This window comes from Aegilops tauschii, chromosome 2 (genome assembly GCF_002575655.3).
Source record: "Aegilops tauschii subsp. strangulata cultivar AL8/78 chromosome 2, Aet v6.0, whole genome shotgun sequence".
In the NCBI taxonomy this organism is placed as follows: domain Eukaryota; kingdom Viridiplantae; phylum Streptophyta; class Magnoliopsida; order Poales; family Poaceae; genus Aegilops; species Aegilops tauschii.
Window position 1 is genome coordinate 454,882,118 of NC_053036.3, and position 9,707 is coordinate 454,891,824.

Sequence of the window (9,707 nt, forward strand, 5' to 3'; positions counted from 1 at the left end):
TTGGGTTACGAGGATTTGTTATCTGTGTGCAGGGGCTATTTACGTTGTGTTGCTTGGTTCTCCTACTGGTTCGATAACCTTGGTTTCATATCTAAGGGAAATACCTACCGCCGCTGTGCTGCATCATCCCTTCCTCTTTGGGGAAATACCAACGTAGCTTCAGGCGACATCACTATCTAAGTGGGAGTTCTTAAGTAACATTATTTGCAATCTATGTTCTAGATCAATAGCTCGCGTATAGCTCCCTTGTTTTATTTTTTGATATGTTCCTAGAGAAAACTAAGTTGAAAGATGTTAGTAGCAATGTTGCGGACTAGGTCCATGATCTGAGGATTATCCTCATAGCTGTACAGATGAATTGTGTCCTTGATGCACCGCTAGGTGACAGACCTATTGCAGGAGCAGATGCAGACGTTATGAACATTTGGCAAGCTCGATATGATGACTACTTGATAGTTTAGTGCACCATGCTTTATGGCTTAAAACCGGGACTTCAAAAATGTTTTGAACGCCATGGAGCATATAAGATGTTCCAAGAGTTGAAATTAGTATTTCAGACTCATGCCCGTGTCGAGAGGTATGAGACCTCTTACAGTACTTTGCCTACAAGATGGAGGAGAATAGCTCAACCAGTGAGCATGTGCTCAGTTTGTCTGGGTACTACAATTGCTTGAATCAAGTGGGAGTTAATCTTCCAGATAAGATAGTGATTGACAAAGTTCCCTAGTCACTATCACCAAGTTACTACAACTTCATGATGAACTATAATATGCAAGGGATGACGAAAATGATTCCCAAGCTCTGGGCGATACTGAAATCGGCGAAGGTAGAAATCTAGAAATAGCATCAAGTGTTGATGGTTAACAAGACCACTAGTTTCAAGAAAAAGGGCAAGGGAAAGAAAGGGAACTTCAAGAAGAATAGCAAGCAAGTTGCTGCTCCTGTGAAGAAACACAAAGCTAAACCCAAGCCTGAAACTGAGTGCTTCTACTGCAAAGGAAATGTTCACTGGAAGCGGAACTGCCCCAAACATTTGGCGGATAAGAAGGATGGCAAAGTGAACAATGGTATATTTGATATACAGATTATTGATGTGTACTTTACTAGTGTTCATAGTAACCCCTAGGTATTTGATACCGGTTCAGTTGCTAAGTTTAGTAACTCAAAACAGGAGTTACAAAATGAATAGAGACTAGTTGAGGGCGAAGTGACGATGTGTGTTGGAAGAGATTCCAAGGTTGATAAAATCACCATCGCATACTCCCTCTACGTTCGGGATTAGTATTGAACCTAAATAAATGTTATTTGGTGTTTGTGTTGAGCATGAATATGATTGGATCATGTTTATTGCAATACGGTTATTCATTTAAGTCAGAGTTGTTCTGTTTACATGAATAAAACCTTCTATGGTCATACACCCAATATAAATGGTTTATTAAATCTCGATAGTAGTGATACACATATACATAATATTGATGCCAAAATATGCAAAGTGGATAATGATAGTGCAACATACTTGTGGCACTGCTGTTTAGGTCATATTGGTGTAAAGCGCATGAAGAAAATCCATGCAGATGGGCTTTTGGAATCACTTGATTATGAATCATTTGATACTTGTGAACCATGCGTCATGGGCAAGATGACTAAAACTCCGTTCTTCGGAACAGTGGAGCAAGCCACTGCCTTATTCGAAATAATACATACCAATGTATGCGGTCCGATGAGTGTTGAGGCTCGCTGTGGGTATCGTTATTTTTTGACCTTCACAGATGATTTGAGCAGATATGGGTATTTCTACTTGATGAAACACAAGTCTGAAACATTTGAAAAGTTCAAAGAATTTCAGAGTGAAGTAGAGAATCATCGTAACAAGAAAATAAAGTTTCTACGATCTGATCGCGGAAGCGAATATTTAAGTTACGAGTTTGGCCTTCATTTAAAATAATGTGGAATAGTATCACAACTCATGCCACCTGGAACACCACAACATAATGGTGTGTCCGAACATCATAACCGTACTTTATTAGATATGGTGCGATTTATGATCCCTCTTACTGATTTACCACTATCGTTTTGGGGTTATGCATTAGAGACAACTGCATTCACATTATAGGGCACCGTCTAAATCCGTCGACACGACACCGTATGAACTATGGTTTGGCAAGAAACCAAAGTTGTCATTTCTTAAAGTTTGGGGTTCCGATGCTTATGTGAAAAAGTTTCAAACTAATAAGCTCGAACCCAAATCGCAGAAGTGCGTCTTCATAGGATACCCAAAAAGAAACTGTTGGGTACACCTTCTATAACAGATCCGAAGGTAAGATTTTTGTTACTAAGAATGGATCCTTTCTAGAGAAGGAGTTTCTCTCGAAAGAAGTGAGTGGGAGGAAAGTAGAACTTGATGAGCTAATTGTACCTTCTCTCGAATTGGAAAGTAGCTCATCACAGAAATCAGTTCCAGTGATGCCTACACCAACTAGAAAGGAAGCTAATGATAATGATCATGAAACTTTAGATCAAGTTACTACCGAACCTCGTAGGTCAACCAGAGCACGTTCCGCACCAGAGTGGTACGGTAATCCAGTTCCGGAAGTCATGTTACTAGACCATGACGAACCTACGAACTATGAGGAAGTGATGATGAGCCCAGATTCCGTGAAATGGCTTGAGGCCATGAAATCTGAGATAGGATCCATGTATAAGAATAAAGTGTGGACTTTGGTTGACTTGCCCAATAATCGGCGAGCCATAGAGAATAAATGGATCTTCAGAGGAAGACGGGCGCTGATGGTAGTGTTACTATCTACAAAGCTCGACTTGTCGCAAAAGGTTTTTGACAAGTTCAAGGTGTTGACTACGATGAGATTTTCTCACTCGTAGCGATGTTTAAGTCTGTCCGAATCATGTTAGCAATTGCCACATTTTATGAAATCTGGCAAATGGATGTCAAAACTGCATTCCTTAATGGATTTCTTAAAGAAGAGTTGTATATGATGCAGCCAGAAGGTTTAGTCAATCCTAAAGGTGCTAAACAAAATGTGCAAGCTCCAGCGATCCATCTATGGACTAGTGCAAGCATCTCGGAGTTGGAATATATGATTTGATGAGTTGATCAAAGCCTATAGTTTTATACAGACTTGTGGTGAAGCCTGTATTTGCAAGAAAGTATGTGGGAGCACTACAACCTTTTCTGATAAGTATATGTGAATGACATATTGTTGATCGGGAATGATGTAGAATTTTCTGGAAAGCATAAAGGAGTGTTTGAAAGGAGTTTTTCAAAGAAAGACCTCAGTGAACCTGCTTACATATTGAGCATCAAGATCTATAAAGATTGATCAAGACGCTTTTGTAAGATTTTTCAATGAGTACATACCTTGACAAGATTTTGAAGTAGTTCAAAATGGAACAGTCAAAGAAGGAGTTCTTGTCTGTGTTGCAAGGTGTGAAGTTGAGTAAGACTCAAAACCCGACCACGGCAGAAAATAGAAAGAGAATGAAAGTCATTCCCTATGCCTCAATCATAGGTTCTATAAAGTATGCTATGCTGTGTACCAGACCTATTGTGTACCTCACCATGAGTTTGGCAAGAGGGTACAATAGTGATCCAGGAGTGGATCACTGGACAGTGGTCAAAATTATCCTTAGTGAAATAAGGATATGTTTCTCGGTTATGGTGACAAAGAGTTCGTCGTAAAGGGTTACGTCGATGCAAGCTTTGACACTGATCCGGATGACTCTGAGTCTCAATCTGGATACATATTGAAAGTGGGACCAATTAGCTAGAGTAGCTCCGTACAGAGCATTGTAGACATAGAAATTTGCAAAATACATACGGATCTGAATGTGGCAGACCCATTGACTAAACTTCTCTCACAAGCAAAACATGATCACACCTTAGTACTCTTTGGGTGTTAATCACATGGCGATGTGAACTAGATTATTGACTCTAGTAAACCCTTTGGGTATTGGTCACATGGCGATGTGAAGTATAGGGTGTTAATCACATGACAATGTGAACTATTGGTGTTAAATCACATGACAATAATAAAGTTGTTATTTTATATTTCCTTATATCATGATAAATGTTTATTATCCATGCTAGAATTGTATTAACCGGAAACTTGATACATGTGTGGATACATAGACAAAACACCGTGCCCCTAGTAAGCCTATACTAGACCAGCTCGTTAATCAAAGATGGTTAAGTTTCCTGACCATAGACATGTGTTGTCATTTGATGAACGGGGTCACATCATTAGAGAATGATGTGATGGACAAGACCCATCCGTTAGCTTAGCATTATGATCGTTTAGTTTTATTACTATTCCTTTCTTCATGACCTATACATATTCCTCTGACTATGAGATTATGCAACTCCCGAATACCGGAGGAACACTTTGTGTGCTATCAAACGTCACAACGTAACTGGGTGATTATAAAGATGCTCTACAGGTGTCTCCAAAGGTGTTTGTTGAGTTGGCATAGATCGAGATTAGGATTTTTCATTCCGTGTATCGGAGAGCTATCTCTGGGCCCTCTCGGTAATGCACATCACTATAAGCCTTGCAAGTATTGTGACTAATGAGTTAGTTACGGGATGATGCATTATAGAACGAGTAAAGAGACTTGCCGGTAACGAGATCAAACTAGGTATGATGATACCGACGATCGAATCTCGCGCAAGTAACATACCGATGACAAAGGGAATGATGTATGTTGTTATGCGGTTTGACCGATAATGATCTTCGTAGAATATGTAGGAGTCAATATGAGCATCCAGGTTCCGCTATTGGTTATTGACCGAAGATATGTCTTGGTCATGTCTAGATAGTTCTCGAACCCGTAGGGTCCGCACGCTTAACGTTTGATGACGATTTGTATTATGAGTTATGTGATTTGATGACTGAAGTTTGTTCGGAGTCCTGGATGATATCACGGACATGACGAGGAGTCTCAATGGTCGAGAGGTAAATATTGATATATTGGAAGGTTATATACGGACACCGGAATGGTTCTGAAGAAGATCGTGGATTTTTCAGAGTACCGGGAGGTTACCGAAATGCCCCAGGAAAGTTATTGGGCCTAATGGGCCATAGTGGAGGAGAGGAGTAAGGCCACACAAGGTGGGGCGCGCCCATTGCCCCAATCCGAATTGGACAAGGGGAGGGGGCGACCCCCCCCTCTTTCCTTCTCCCTCTCCCTCCTTTCCCTTTTCCCCTTCTCCGTTGGAAGGAAAGGGGGGTGAATCCTACTAGGTTTGGAGTCCTAGTAGGACTCCCCCCTTGGCGCGCCCCCCTTGGTCGGCCTCCTCCTCCTCCCTCCTTTATATACGTGGGCAGGGGGCACCCCAAAGTAGTATAGACAATCTCTTAGCCATGTGTGGTGCCCCCTCCATAGTTTAACACCTCGGTCATATCGTTGTAGAGCTTAGGCGAACCCCGCGCCGGTAACTTCATCATCACCATCGCCATGCTGTCGTGCTGATGGAACTCTCACTCGTCCCTCTACTAGATCAAGAGCTCGAGGGACGTCATCGTGTTGAACATGTGCTGAACACGAAGGTGCCGTACGTTCGGTACTTGGATCGGTTGGATCGTGAAGACGCTCGACTACATCAACCGCGTTACTAAACGCTTCCGCTTTTGGTCTACGAGGGTACGTGGACACACTCTCCCATCTGGTTGCTATGCTTCTCCTAGATAGATCTTGTGTGATCGTAGGATAATTTTTGAATTACTATGTTCTGCAACATGTGAATGGCCGTCGGATGAATTTATGGAGCGTGCAGGTTTCAAAGATGAATTCTACGCGTACGTGCAAAATGCCGACCTCGAGGACTTCTTATCAGACAAGTGGCTGCAATATTATTATCTCACCGATTCCTTCGTGCGGAGGTTTGAGTTTTCATCCAAGCGTAATACTCATACTGTCTTATTCGATCTTAATGATGAATCTTATACCATGGACCTAGAAGACTTTTGTGATGCCTGCAAATTTCCACAATGGGATAGTCTTAGTGAGCCTCATAAATCTGAATATAATGATTTTCTTGCTAGTATCACTGTTGGAGAAACTAGAAATATCACACAAGCAACCGTAGGGAGCATTCACTTTCCTGCCATACATTATTTTGCTCTCTTTATCGGTAGGTGTATTAATGGTAAGGATGAGCTTTGCCATGTTTGCATTCCAGATCTTAGTATCCTCAAGTGTGCGGTGTTAGGTGATAAACGATATAATTTGGGGGCCATTATTACTAGGAGGTTACATCTTAATTCTAAGAATGGAGATTTATTTGGTGGGATTTATGGAACTCGTTTAGCTAATTATTTGAATGTACCTATGAGAAGTTATGATATTGAGTTGCCATCTGCTTTTCTGGATTATGAGGCTATGGTACGCCATCAGTTTCTTAAGAGGAACAAACAGATCCTCCAGCACCGATTAATCTTTGATAGACGGCGTGCCGTCCTTGTTACTCTTCCTGCCCCTGCTTTCTTTATCTTTCAGGCAAAGGGACGATATTTTATAACTAGAGAGGAGGCAGGCGAGTATGAGAGAGCAGCGGAGGCTGCTCGCCTCCATGCTGCAGCCCTTCAAGCAGTAGCTCATGCATCTCAGTACAACCCCAACTACAACTTTGGATATCCACCAGGCCAGTGGCCATAGACCAACTTAGGCCAAAAGCTTAAGCTTGGGGGAGTACGTATTTCTCACCGACATTACATTCATGTTCACACACTCACTCTAGTTGTCGGTACTCATACTTTTTCATTGTACTATCCATGCTAGTTTATTTATTTTTCCTGTTTTCTTCTTGTGTGTTTGAATAACCTTAAGAAAACCAAAAATATTAGTTGTAGTTTACTTTCTATGCATTCTTAGTTGTAGTATCAATAGAAAACCCAAAAAGATTTCTCATTCTTCTTTTGCTTGTTGGGAGCTTTCCCGTGTAAATAGTTTTTCTCGTTCTTGTTCTTCTTCCTTAGAAAAACAAAAACTCCAAAAATATTTCAGTGTGTTTCTTTGAAATTCTTTTCTTTTCTTTGGGGGTCGAGAGGAGAAGACCACGATGAAAATGTTGAGTGGCTCTCATATGCATTATTGTTGATCTAACAAAGAGCCCATATTACCTTGCCTTCTCCTCTGAATAAATGTTTGCCGATTCCAGCTTAGTCCAATGCATGTGCACTATTACTATTATCCACACCGTTCGGTCATGCAAGTGAAAGGCAATAATGACGATATATGATGAAACGATTGAGATGAGGAAAAGCTGGTATGAACTCGACCTATCTTGTTTTTGTAAATATGATTAGTTCATCATTGCTGATTCAGCCTATTATGAATGAAACATGTTTGCAATGACAATTAGAGATTATAGTTACTCATGCCATGCTTAATGAGCTAGGAGTTTATAATGGTTTACCTTGCGTGCCAACATGGAAATTAAAATGGTTGTGATGTAGTATGATAGGATGGTATCCTCCTTTGAATGATTTGAGTGGCTTGACTTGGCACATGTTCACGCATGAAGTTGAAACAAAATCAACATAGCCTCTATGATATTTATGTTCATGGTGATTTATATCCTACTCATGCTTGCACTCAATGTTGGTTAATCTCATTGCATGTTTATGACTGTTGTCGCTCTCTAGTTGGTCGCTTTCCAGTCTCTTTCTAGCCTTCACTTGTACTAAGCGGGAATACTGCTTGTGCATCTACTTCCATACACCCCAAAGTTGTTCCATATGAGTCCACCATACCTTCCTATATGTGGTATCTACCTGCCATTCCAAGTAAATTTGCATGTGCCAAACTCTAAACCTTCAAATAATACTCTGTTTTGTATGCTCGAATAGCTCATGTACCAACTAGGGTTGTCAATATCTTCCATGCTAGGTGGGTTATTCTCACGATGAGTGGACTCCGCTCATCATTTACGAGAAAATGGCTGGTAACCGGGATGCCCAGTCCCATGCTCAAAGCAAATCAAATCAAAATAATTGCAGACAAAACTCCCCCAGGATTGTTGTTAGTTGGACGGTACCCGTTGTTTCAGACCAGCCGTGGAATGTGCTTGTTGGTGGTGGGGCAGTATAAACTTTACCATTCTGTTTGGGAACCGCCTATAATGTATGTAGCATGGAAGATACCGAGATCTCTTAGTTGTTATGTTGACAATGAAAGCATGCTGCTCAAAATATTATTCAATCTCTATTTCAAAACTCGAGCTCTGGCACCTATGCAAATCCCTGCTTCCCTCTGCGAAGGGCCTATCTATTTACTTTTATTGTTGAGTCATCATCCTCTTATAAAAAGCACTAGTTAGAGAGCACCACTTTCATTTGTATGCATTGTTATTAATTTATATTGAGTATGACTGGACTGGATCTCTTTTTCCATGGATTACAATGTCTAGTCAGTCCTTGATCTTCATGGGTGCTCTGCATTTATGTTTTGCGGTCTCAGAAAGGGCTAGCGAGATACCATCTTGTTATATCATATCATGATTGTTTTGAGAAAAGTGTTGTCATCCAAGATTTATTATTATTGCTCGCTAGTTGATTATTCCATTGATATGAGTAATTGTGAGACCTAAATGTTATTGTGAATATGGTTACTTCATGATCTTTGCTGAAAACTTGAATGTTGGCTTTACATATTTGCAACAACAAGATCAAACAGAGTTTGTAAAAGTTTTTCTTTGTCACTTTCAGTTTATCAACTGAATTGCTTGAGGACAAGCAAAGGTTAAGCTTGGGGGAGTTGATACGTCTCCGTCGTATCTACTTTTCTAAACTCTTTTGACCTTATTTTGGACTCTAACTTGCATGATTTGAATGGAACTAACCCGGACTGACGCTGTTTTCCGCACAATTTCCATGGTGTTATTTTTGTGCAGAATAAAAAGTTCTCGGAATGACCTAAAAATCAACGGAGATTATTTTTGGAATTAATAAAAATATTGGCAAAAGAATCAGCAGTAGGGGGTCAACACCCTAGCCACAAGGGTGGGGGCGCGCCCTCTGACCTTGTGGGCCCCCTGGATCTCCACCGACCTCAACTCCAACTCCATATATTCACTTTTGGGGAGAAAAAAAATCAGAGAGAAGGATTCATCACGTTTTACGATATGGAGCCGCCGCCAAGACCTGTTCTTCCTCGGGAGGGCAGATCTGGAGTCCGTTCGGGGCTCCGGAGAGGGGAATCCATCGCCGTCGTCATCGTCAACCATCCTCCATCACCAATTTCATGATGCTCACCGCCGGGCGTGAGTAATTCCATCGTAGGCTTGCTGGACCGTGATGGTTTGGATGAGATTTACCATGTAATCGAGTTAGTTTTGTTAGGGTTTGATCCCTAGTATCCACTATGTTCTAAGATTGATGTTGCTATGACTTTGCTATGCTTAATGCTTGTCACTAGGGCCCGAGTGCCATGATCTTAGATCTGAACCCTTTATGTTTTCATGAATATATTTGTGTTCTTGATCTGATATTGCAAATTATGGTCACCTACTACGTGGTATGATCCGGCAACCCTGGAGTGACAATATTCGGGACCACTCCTGGTGATGACCTTAGTTTGAGGAGTTCATGTATTCACTAAGTGCTAGTGCTTTTGAAACGCCCCGTGACCGACGCTCCAGACGGCTTCCATGTTTTTCATGTTCGCCGTGTGTTTTATTTGTTGGTTGCATT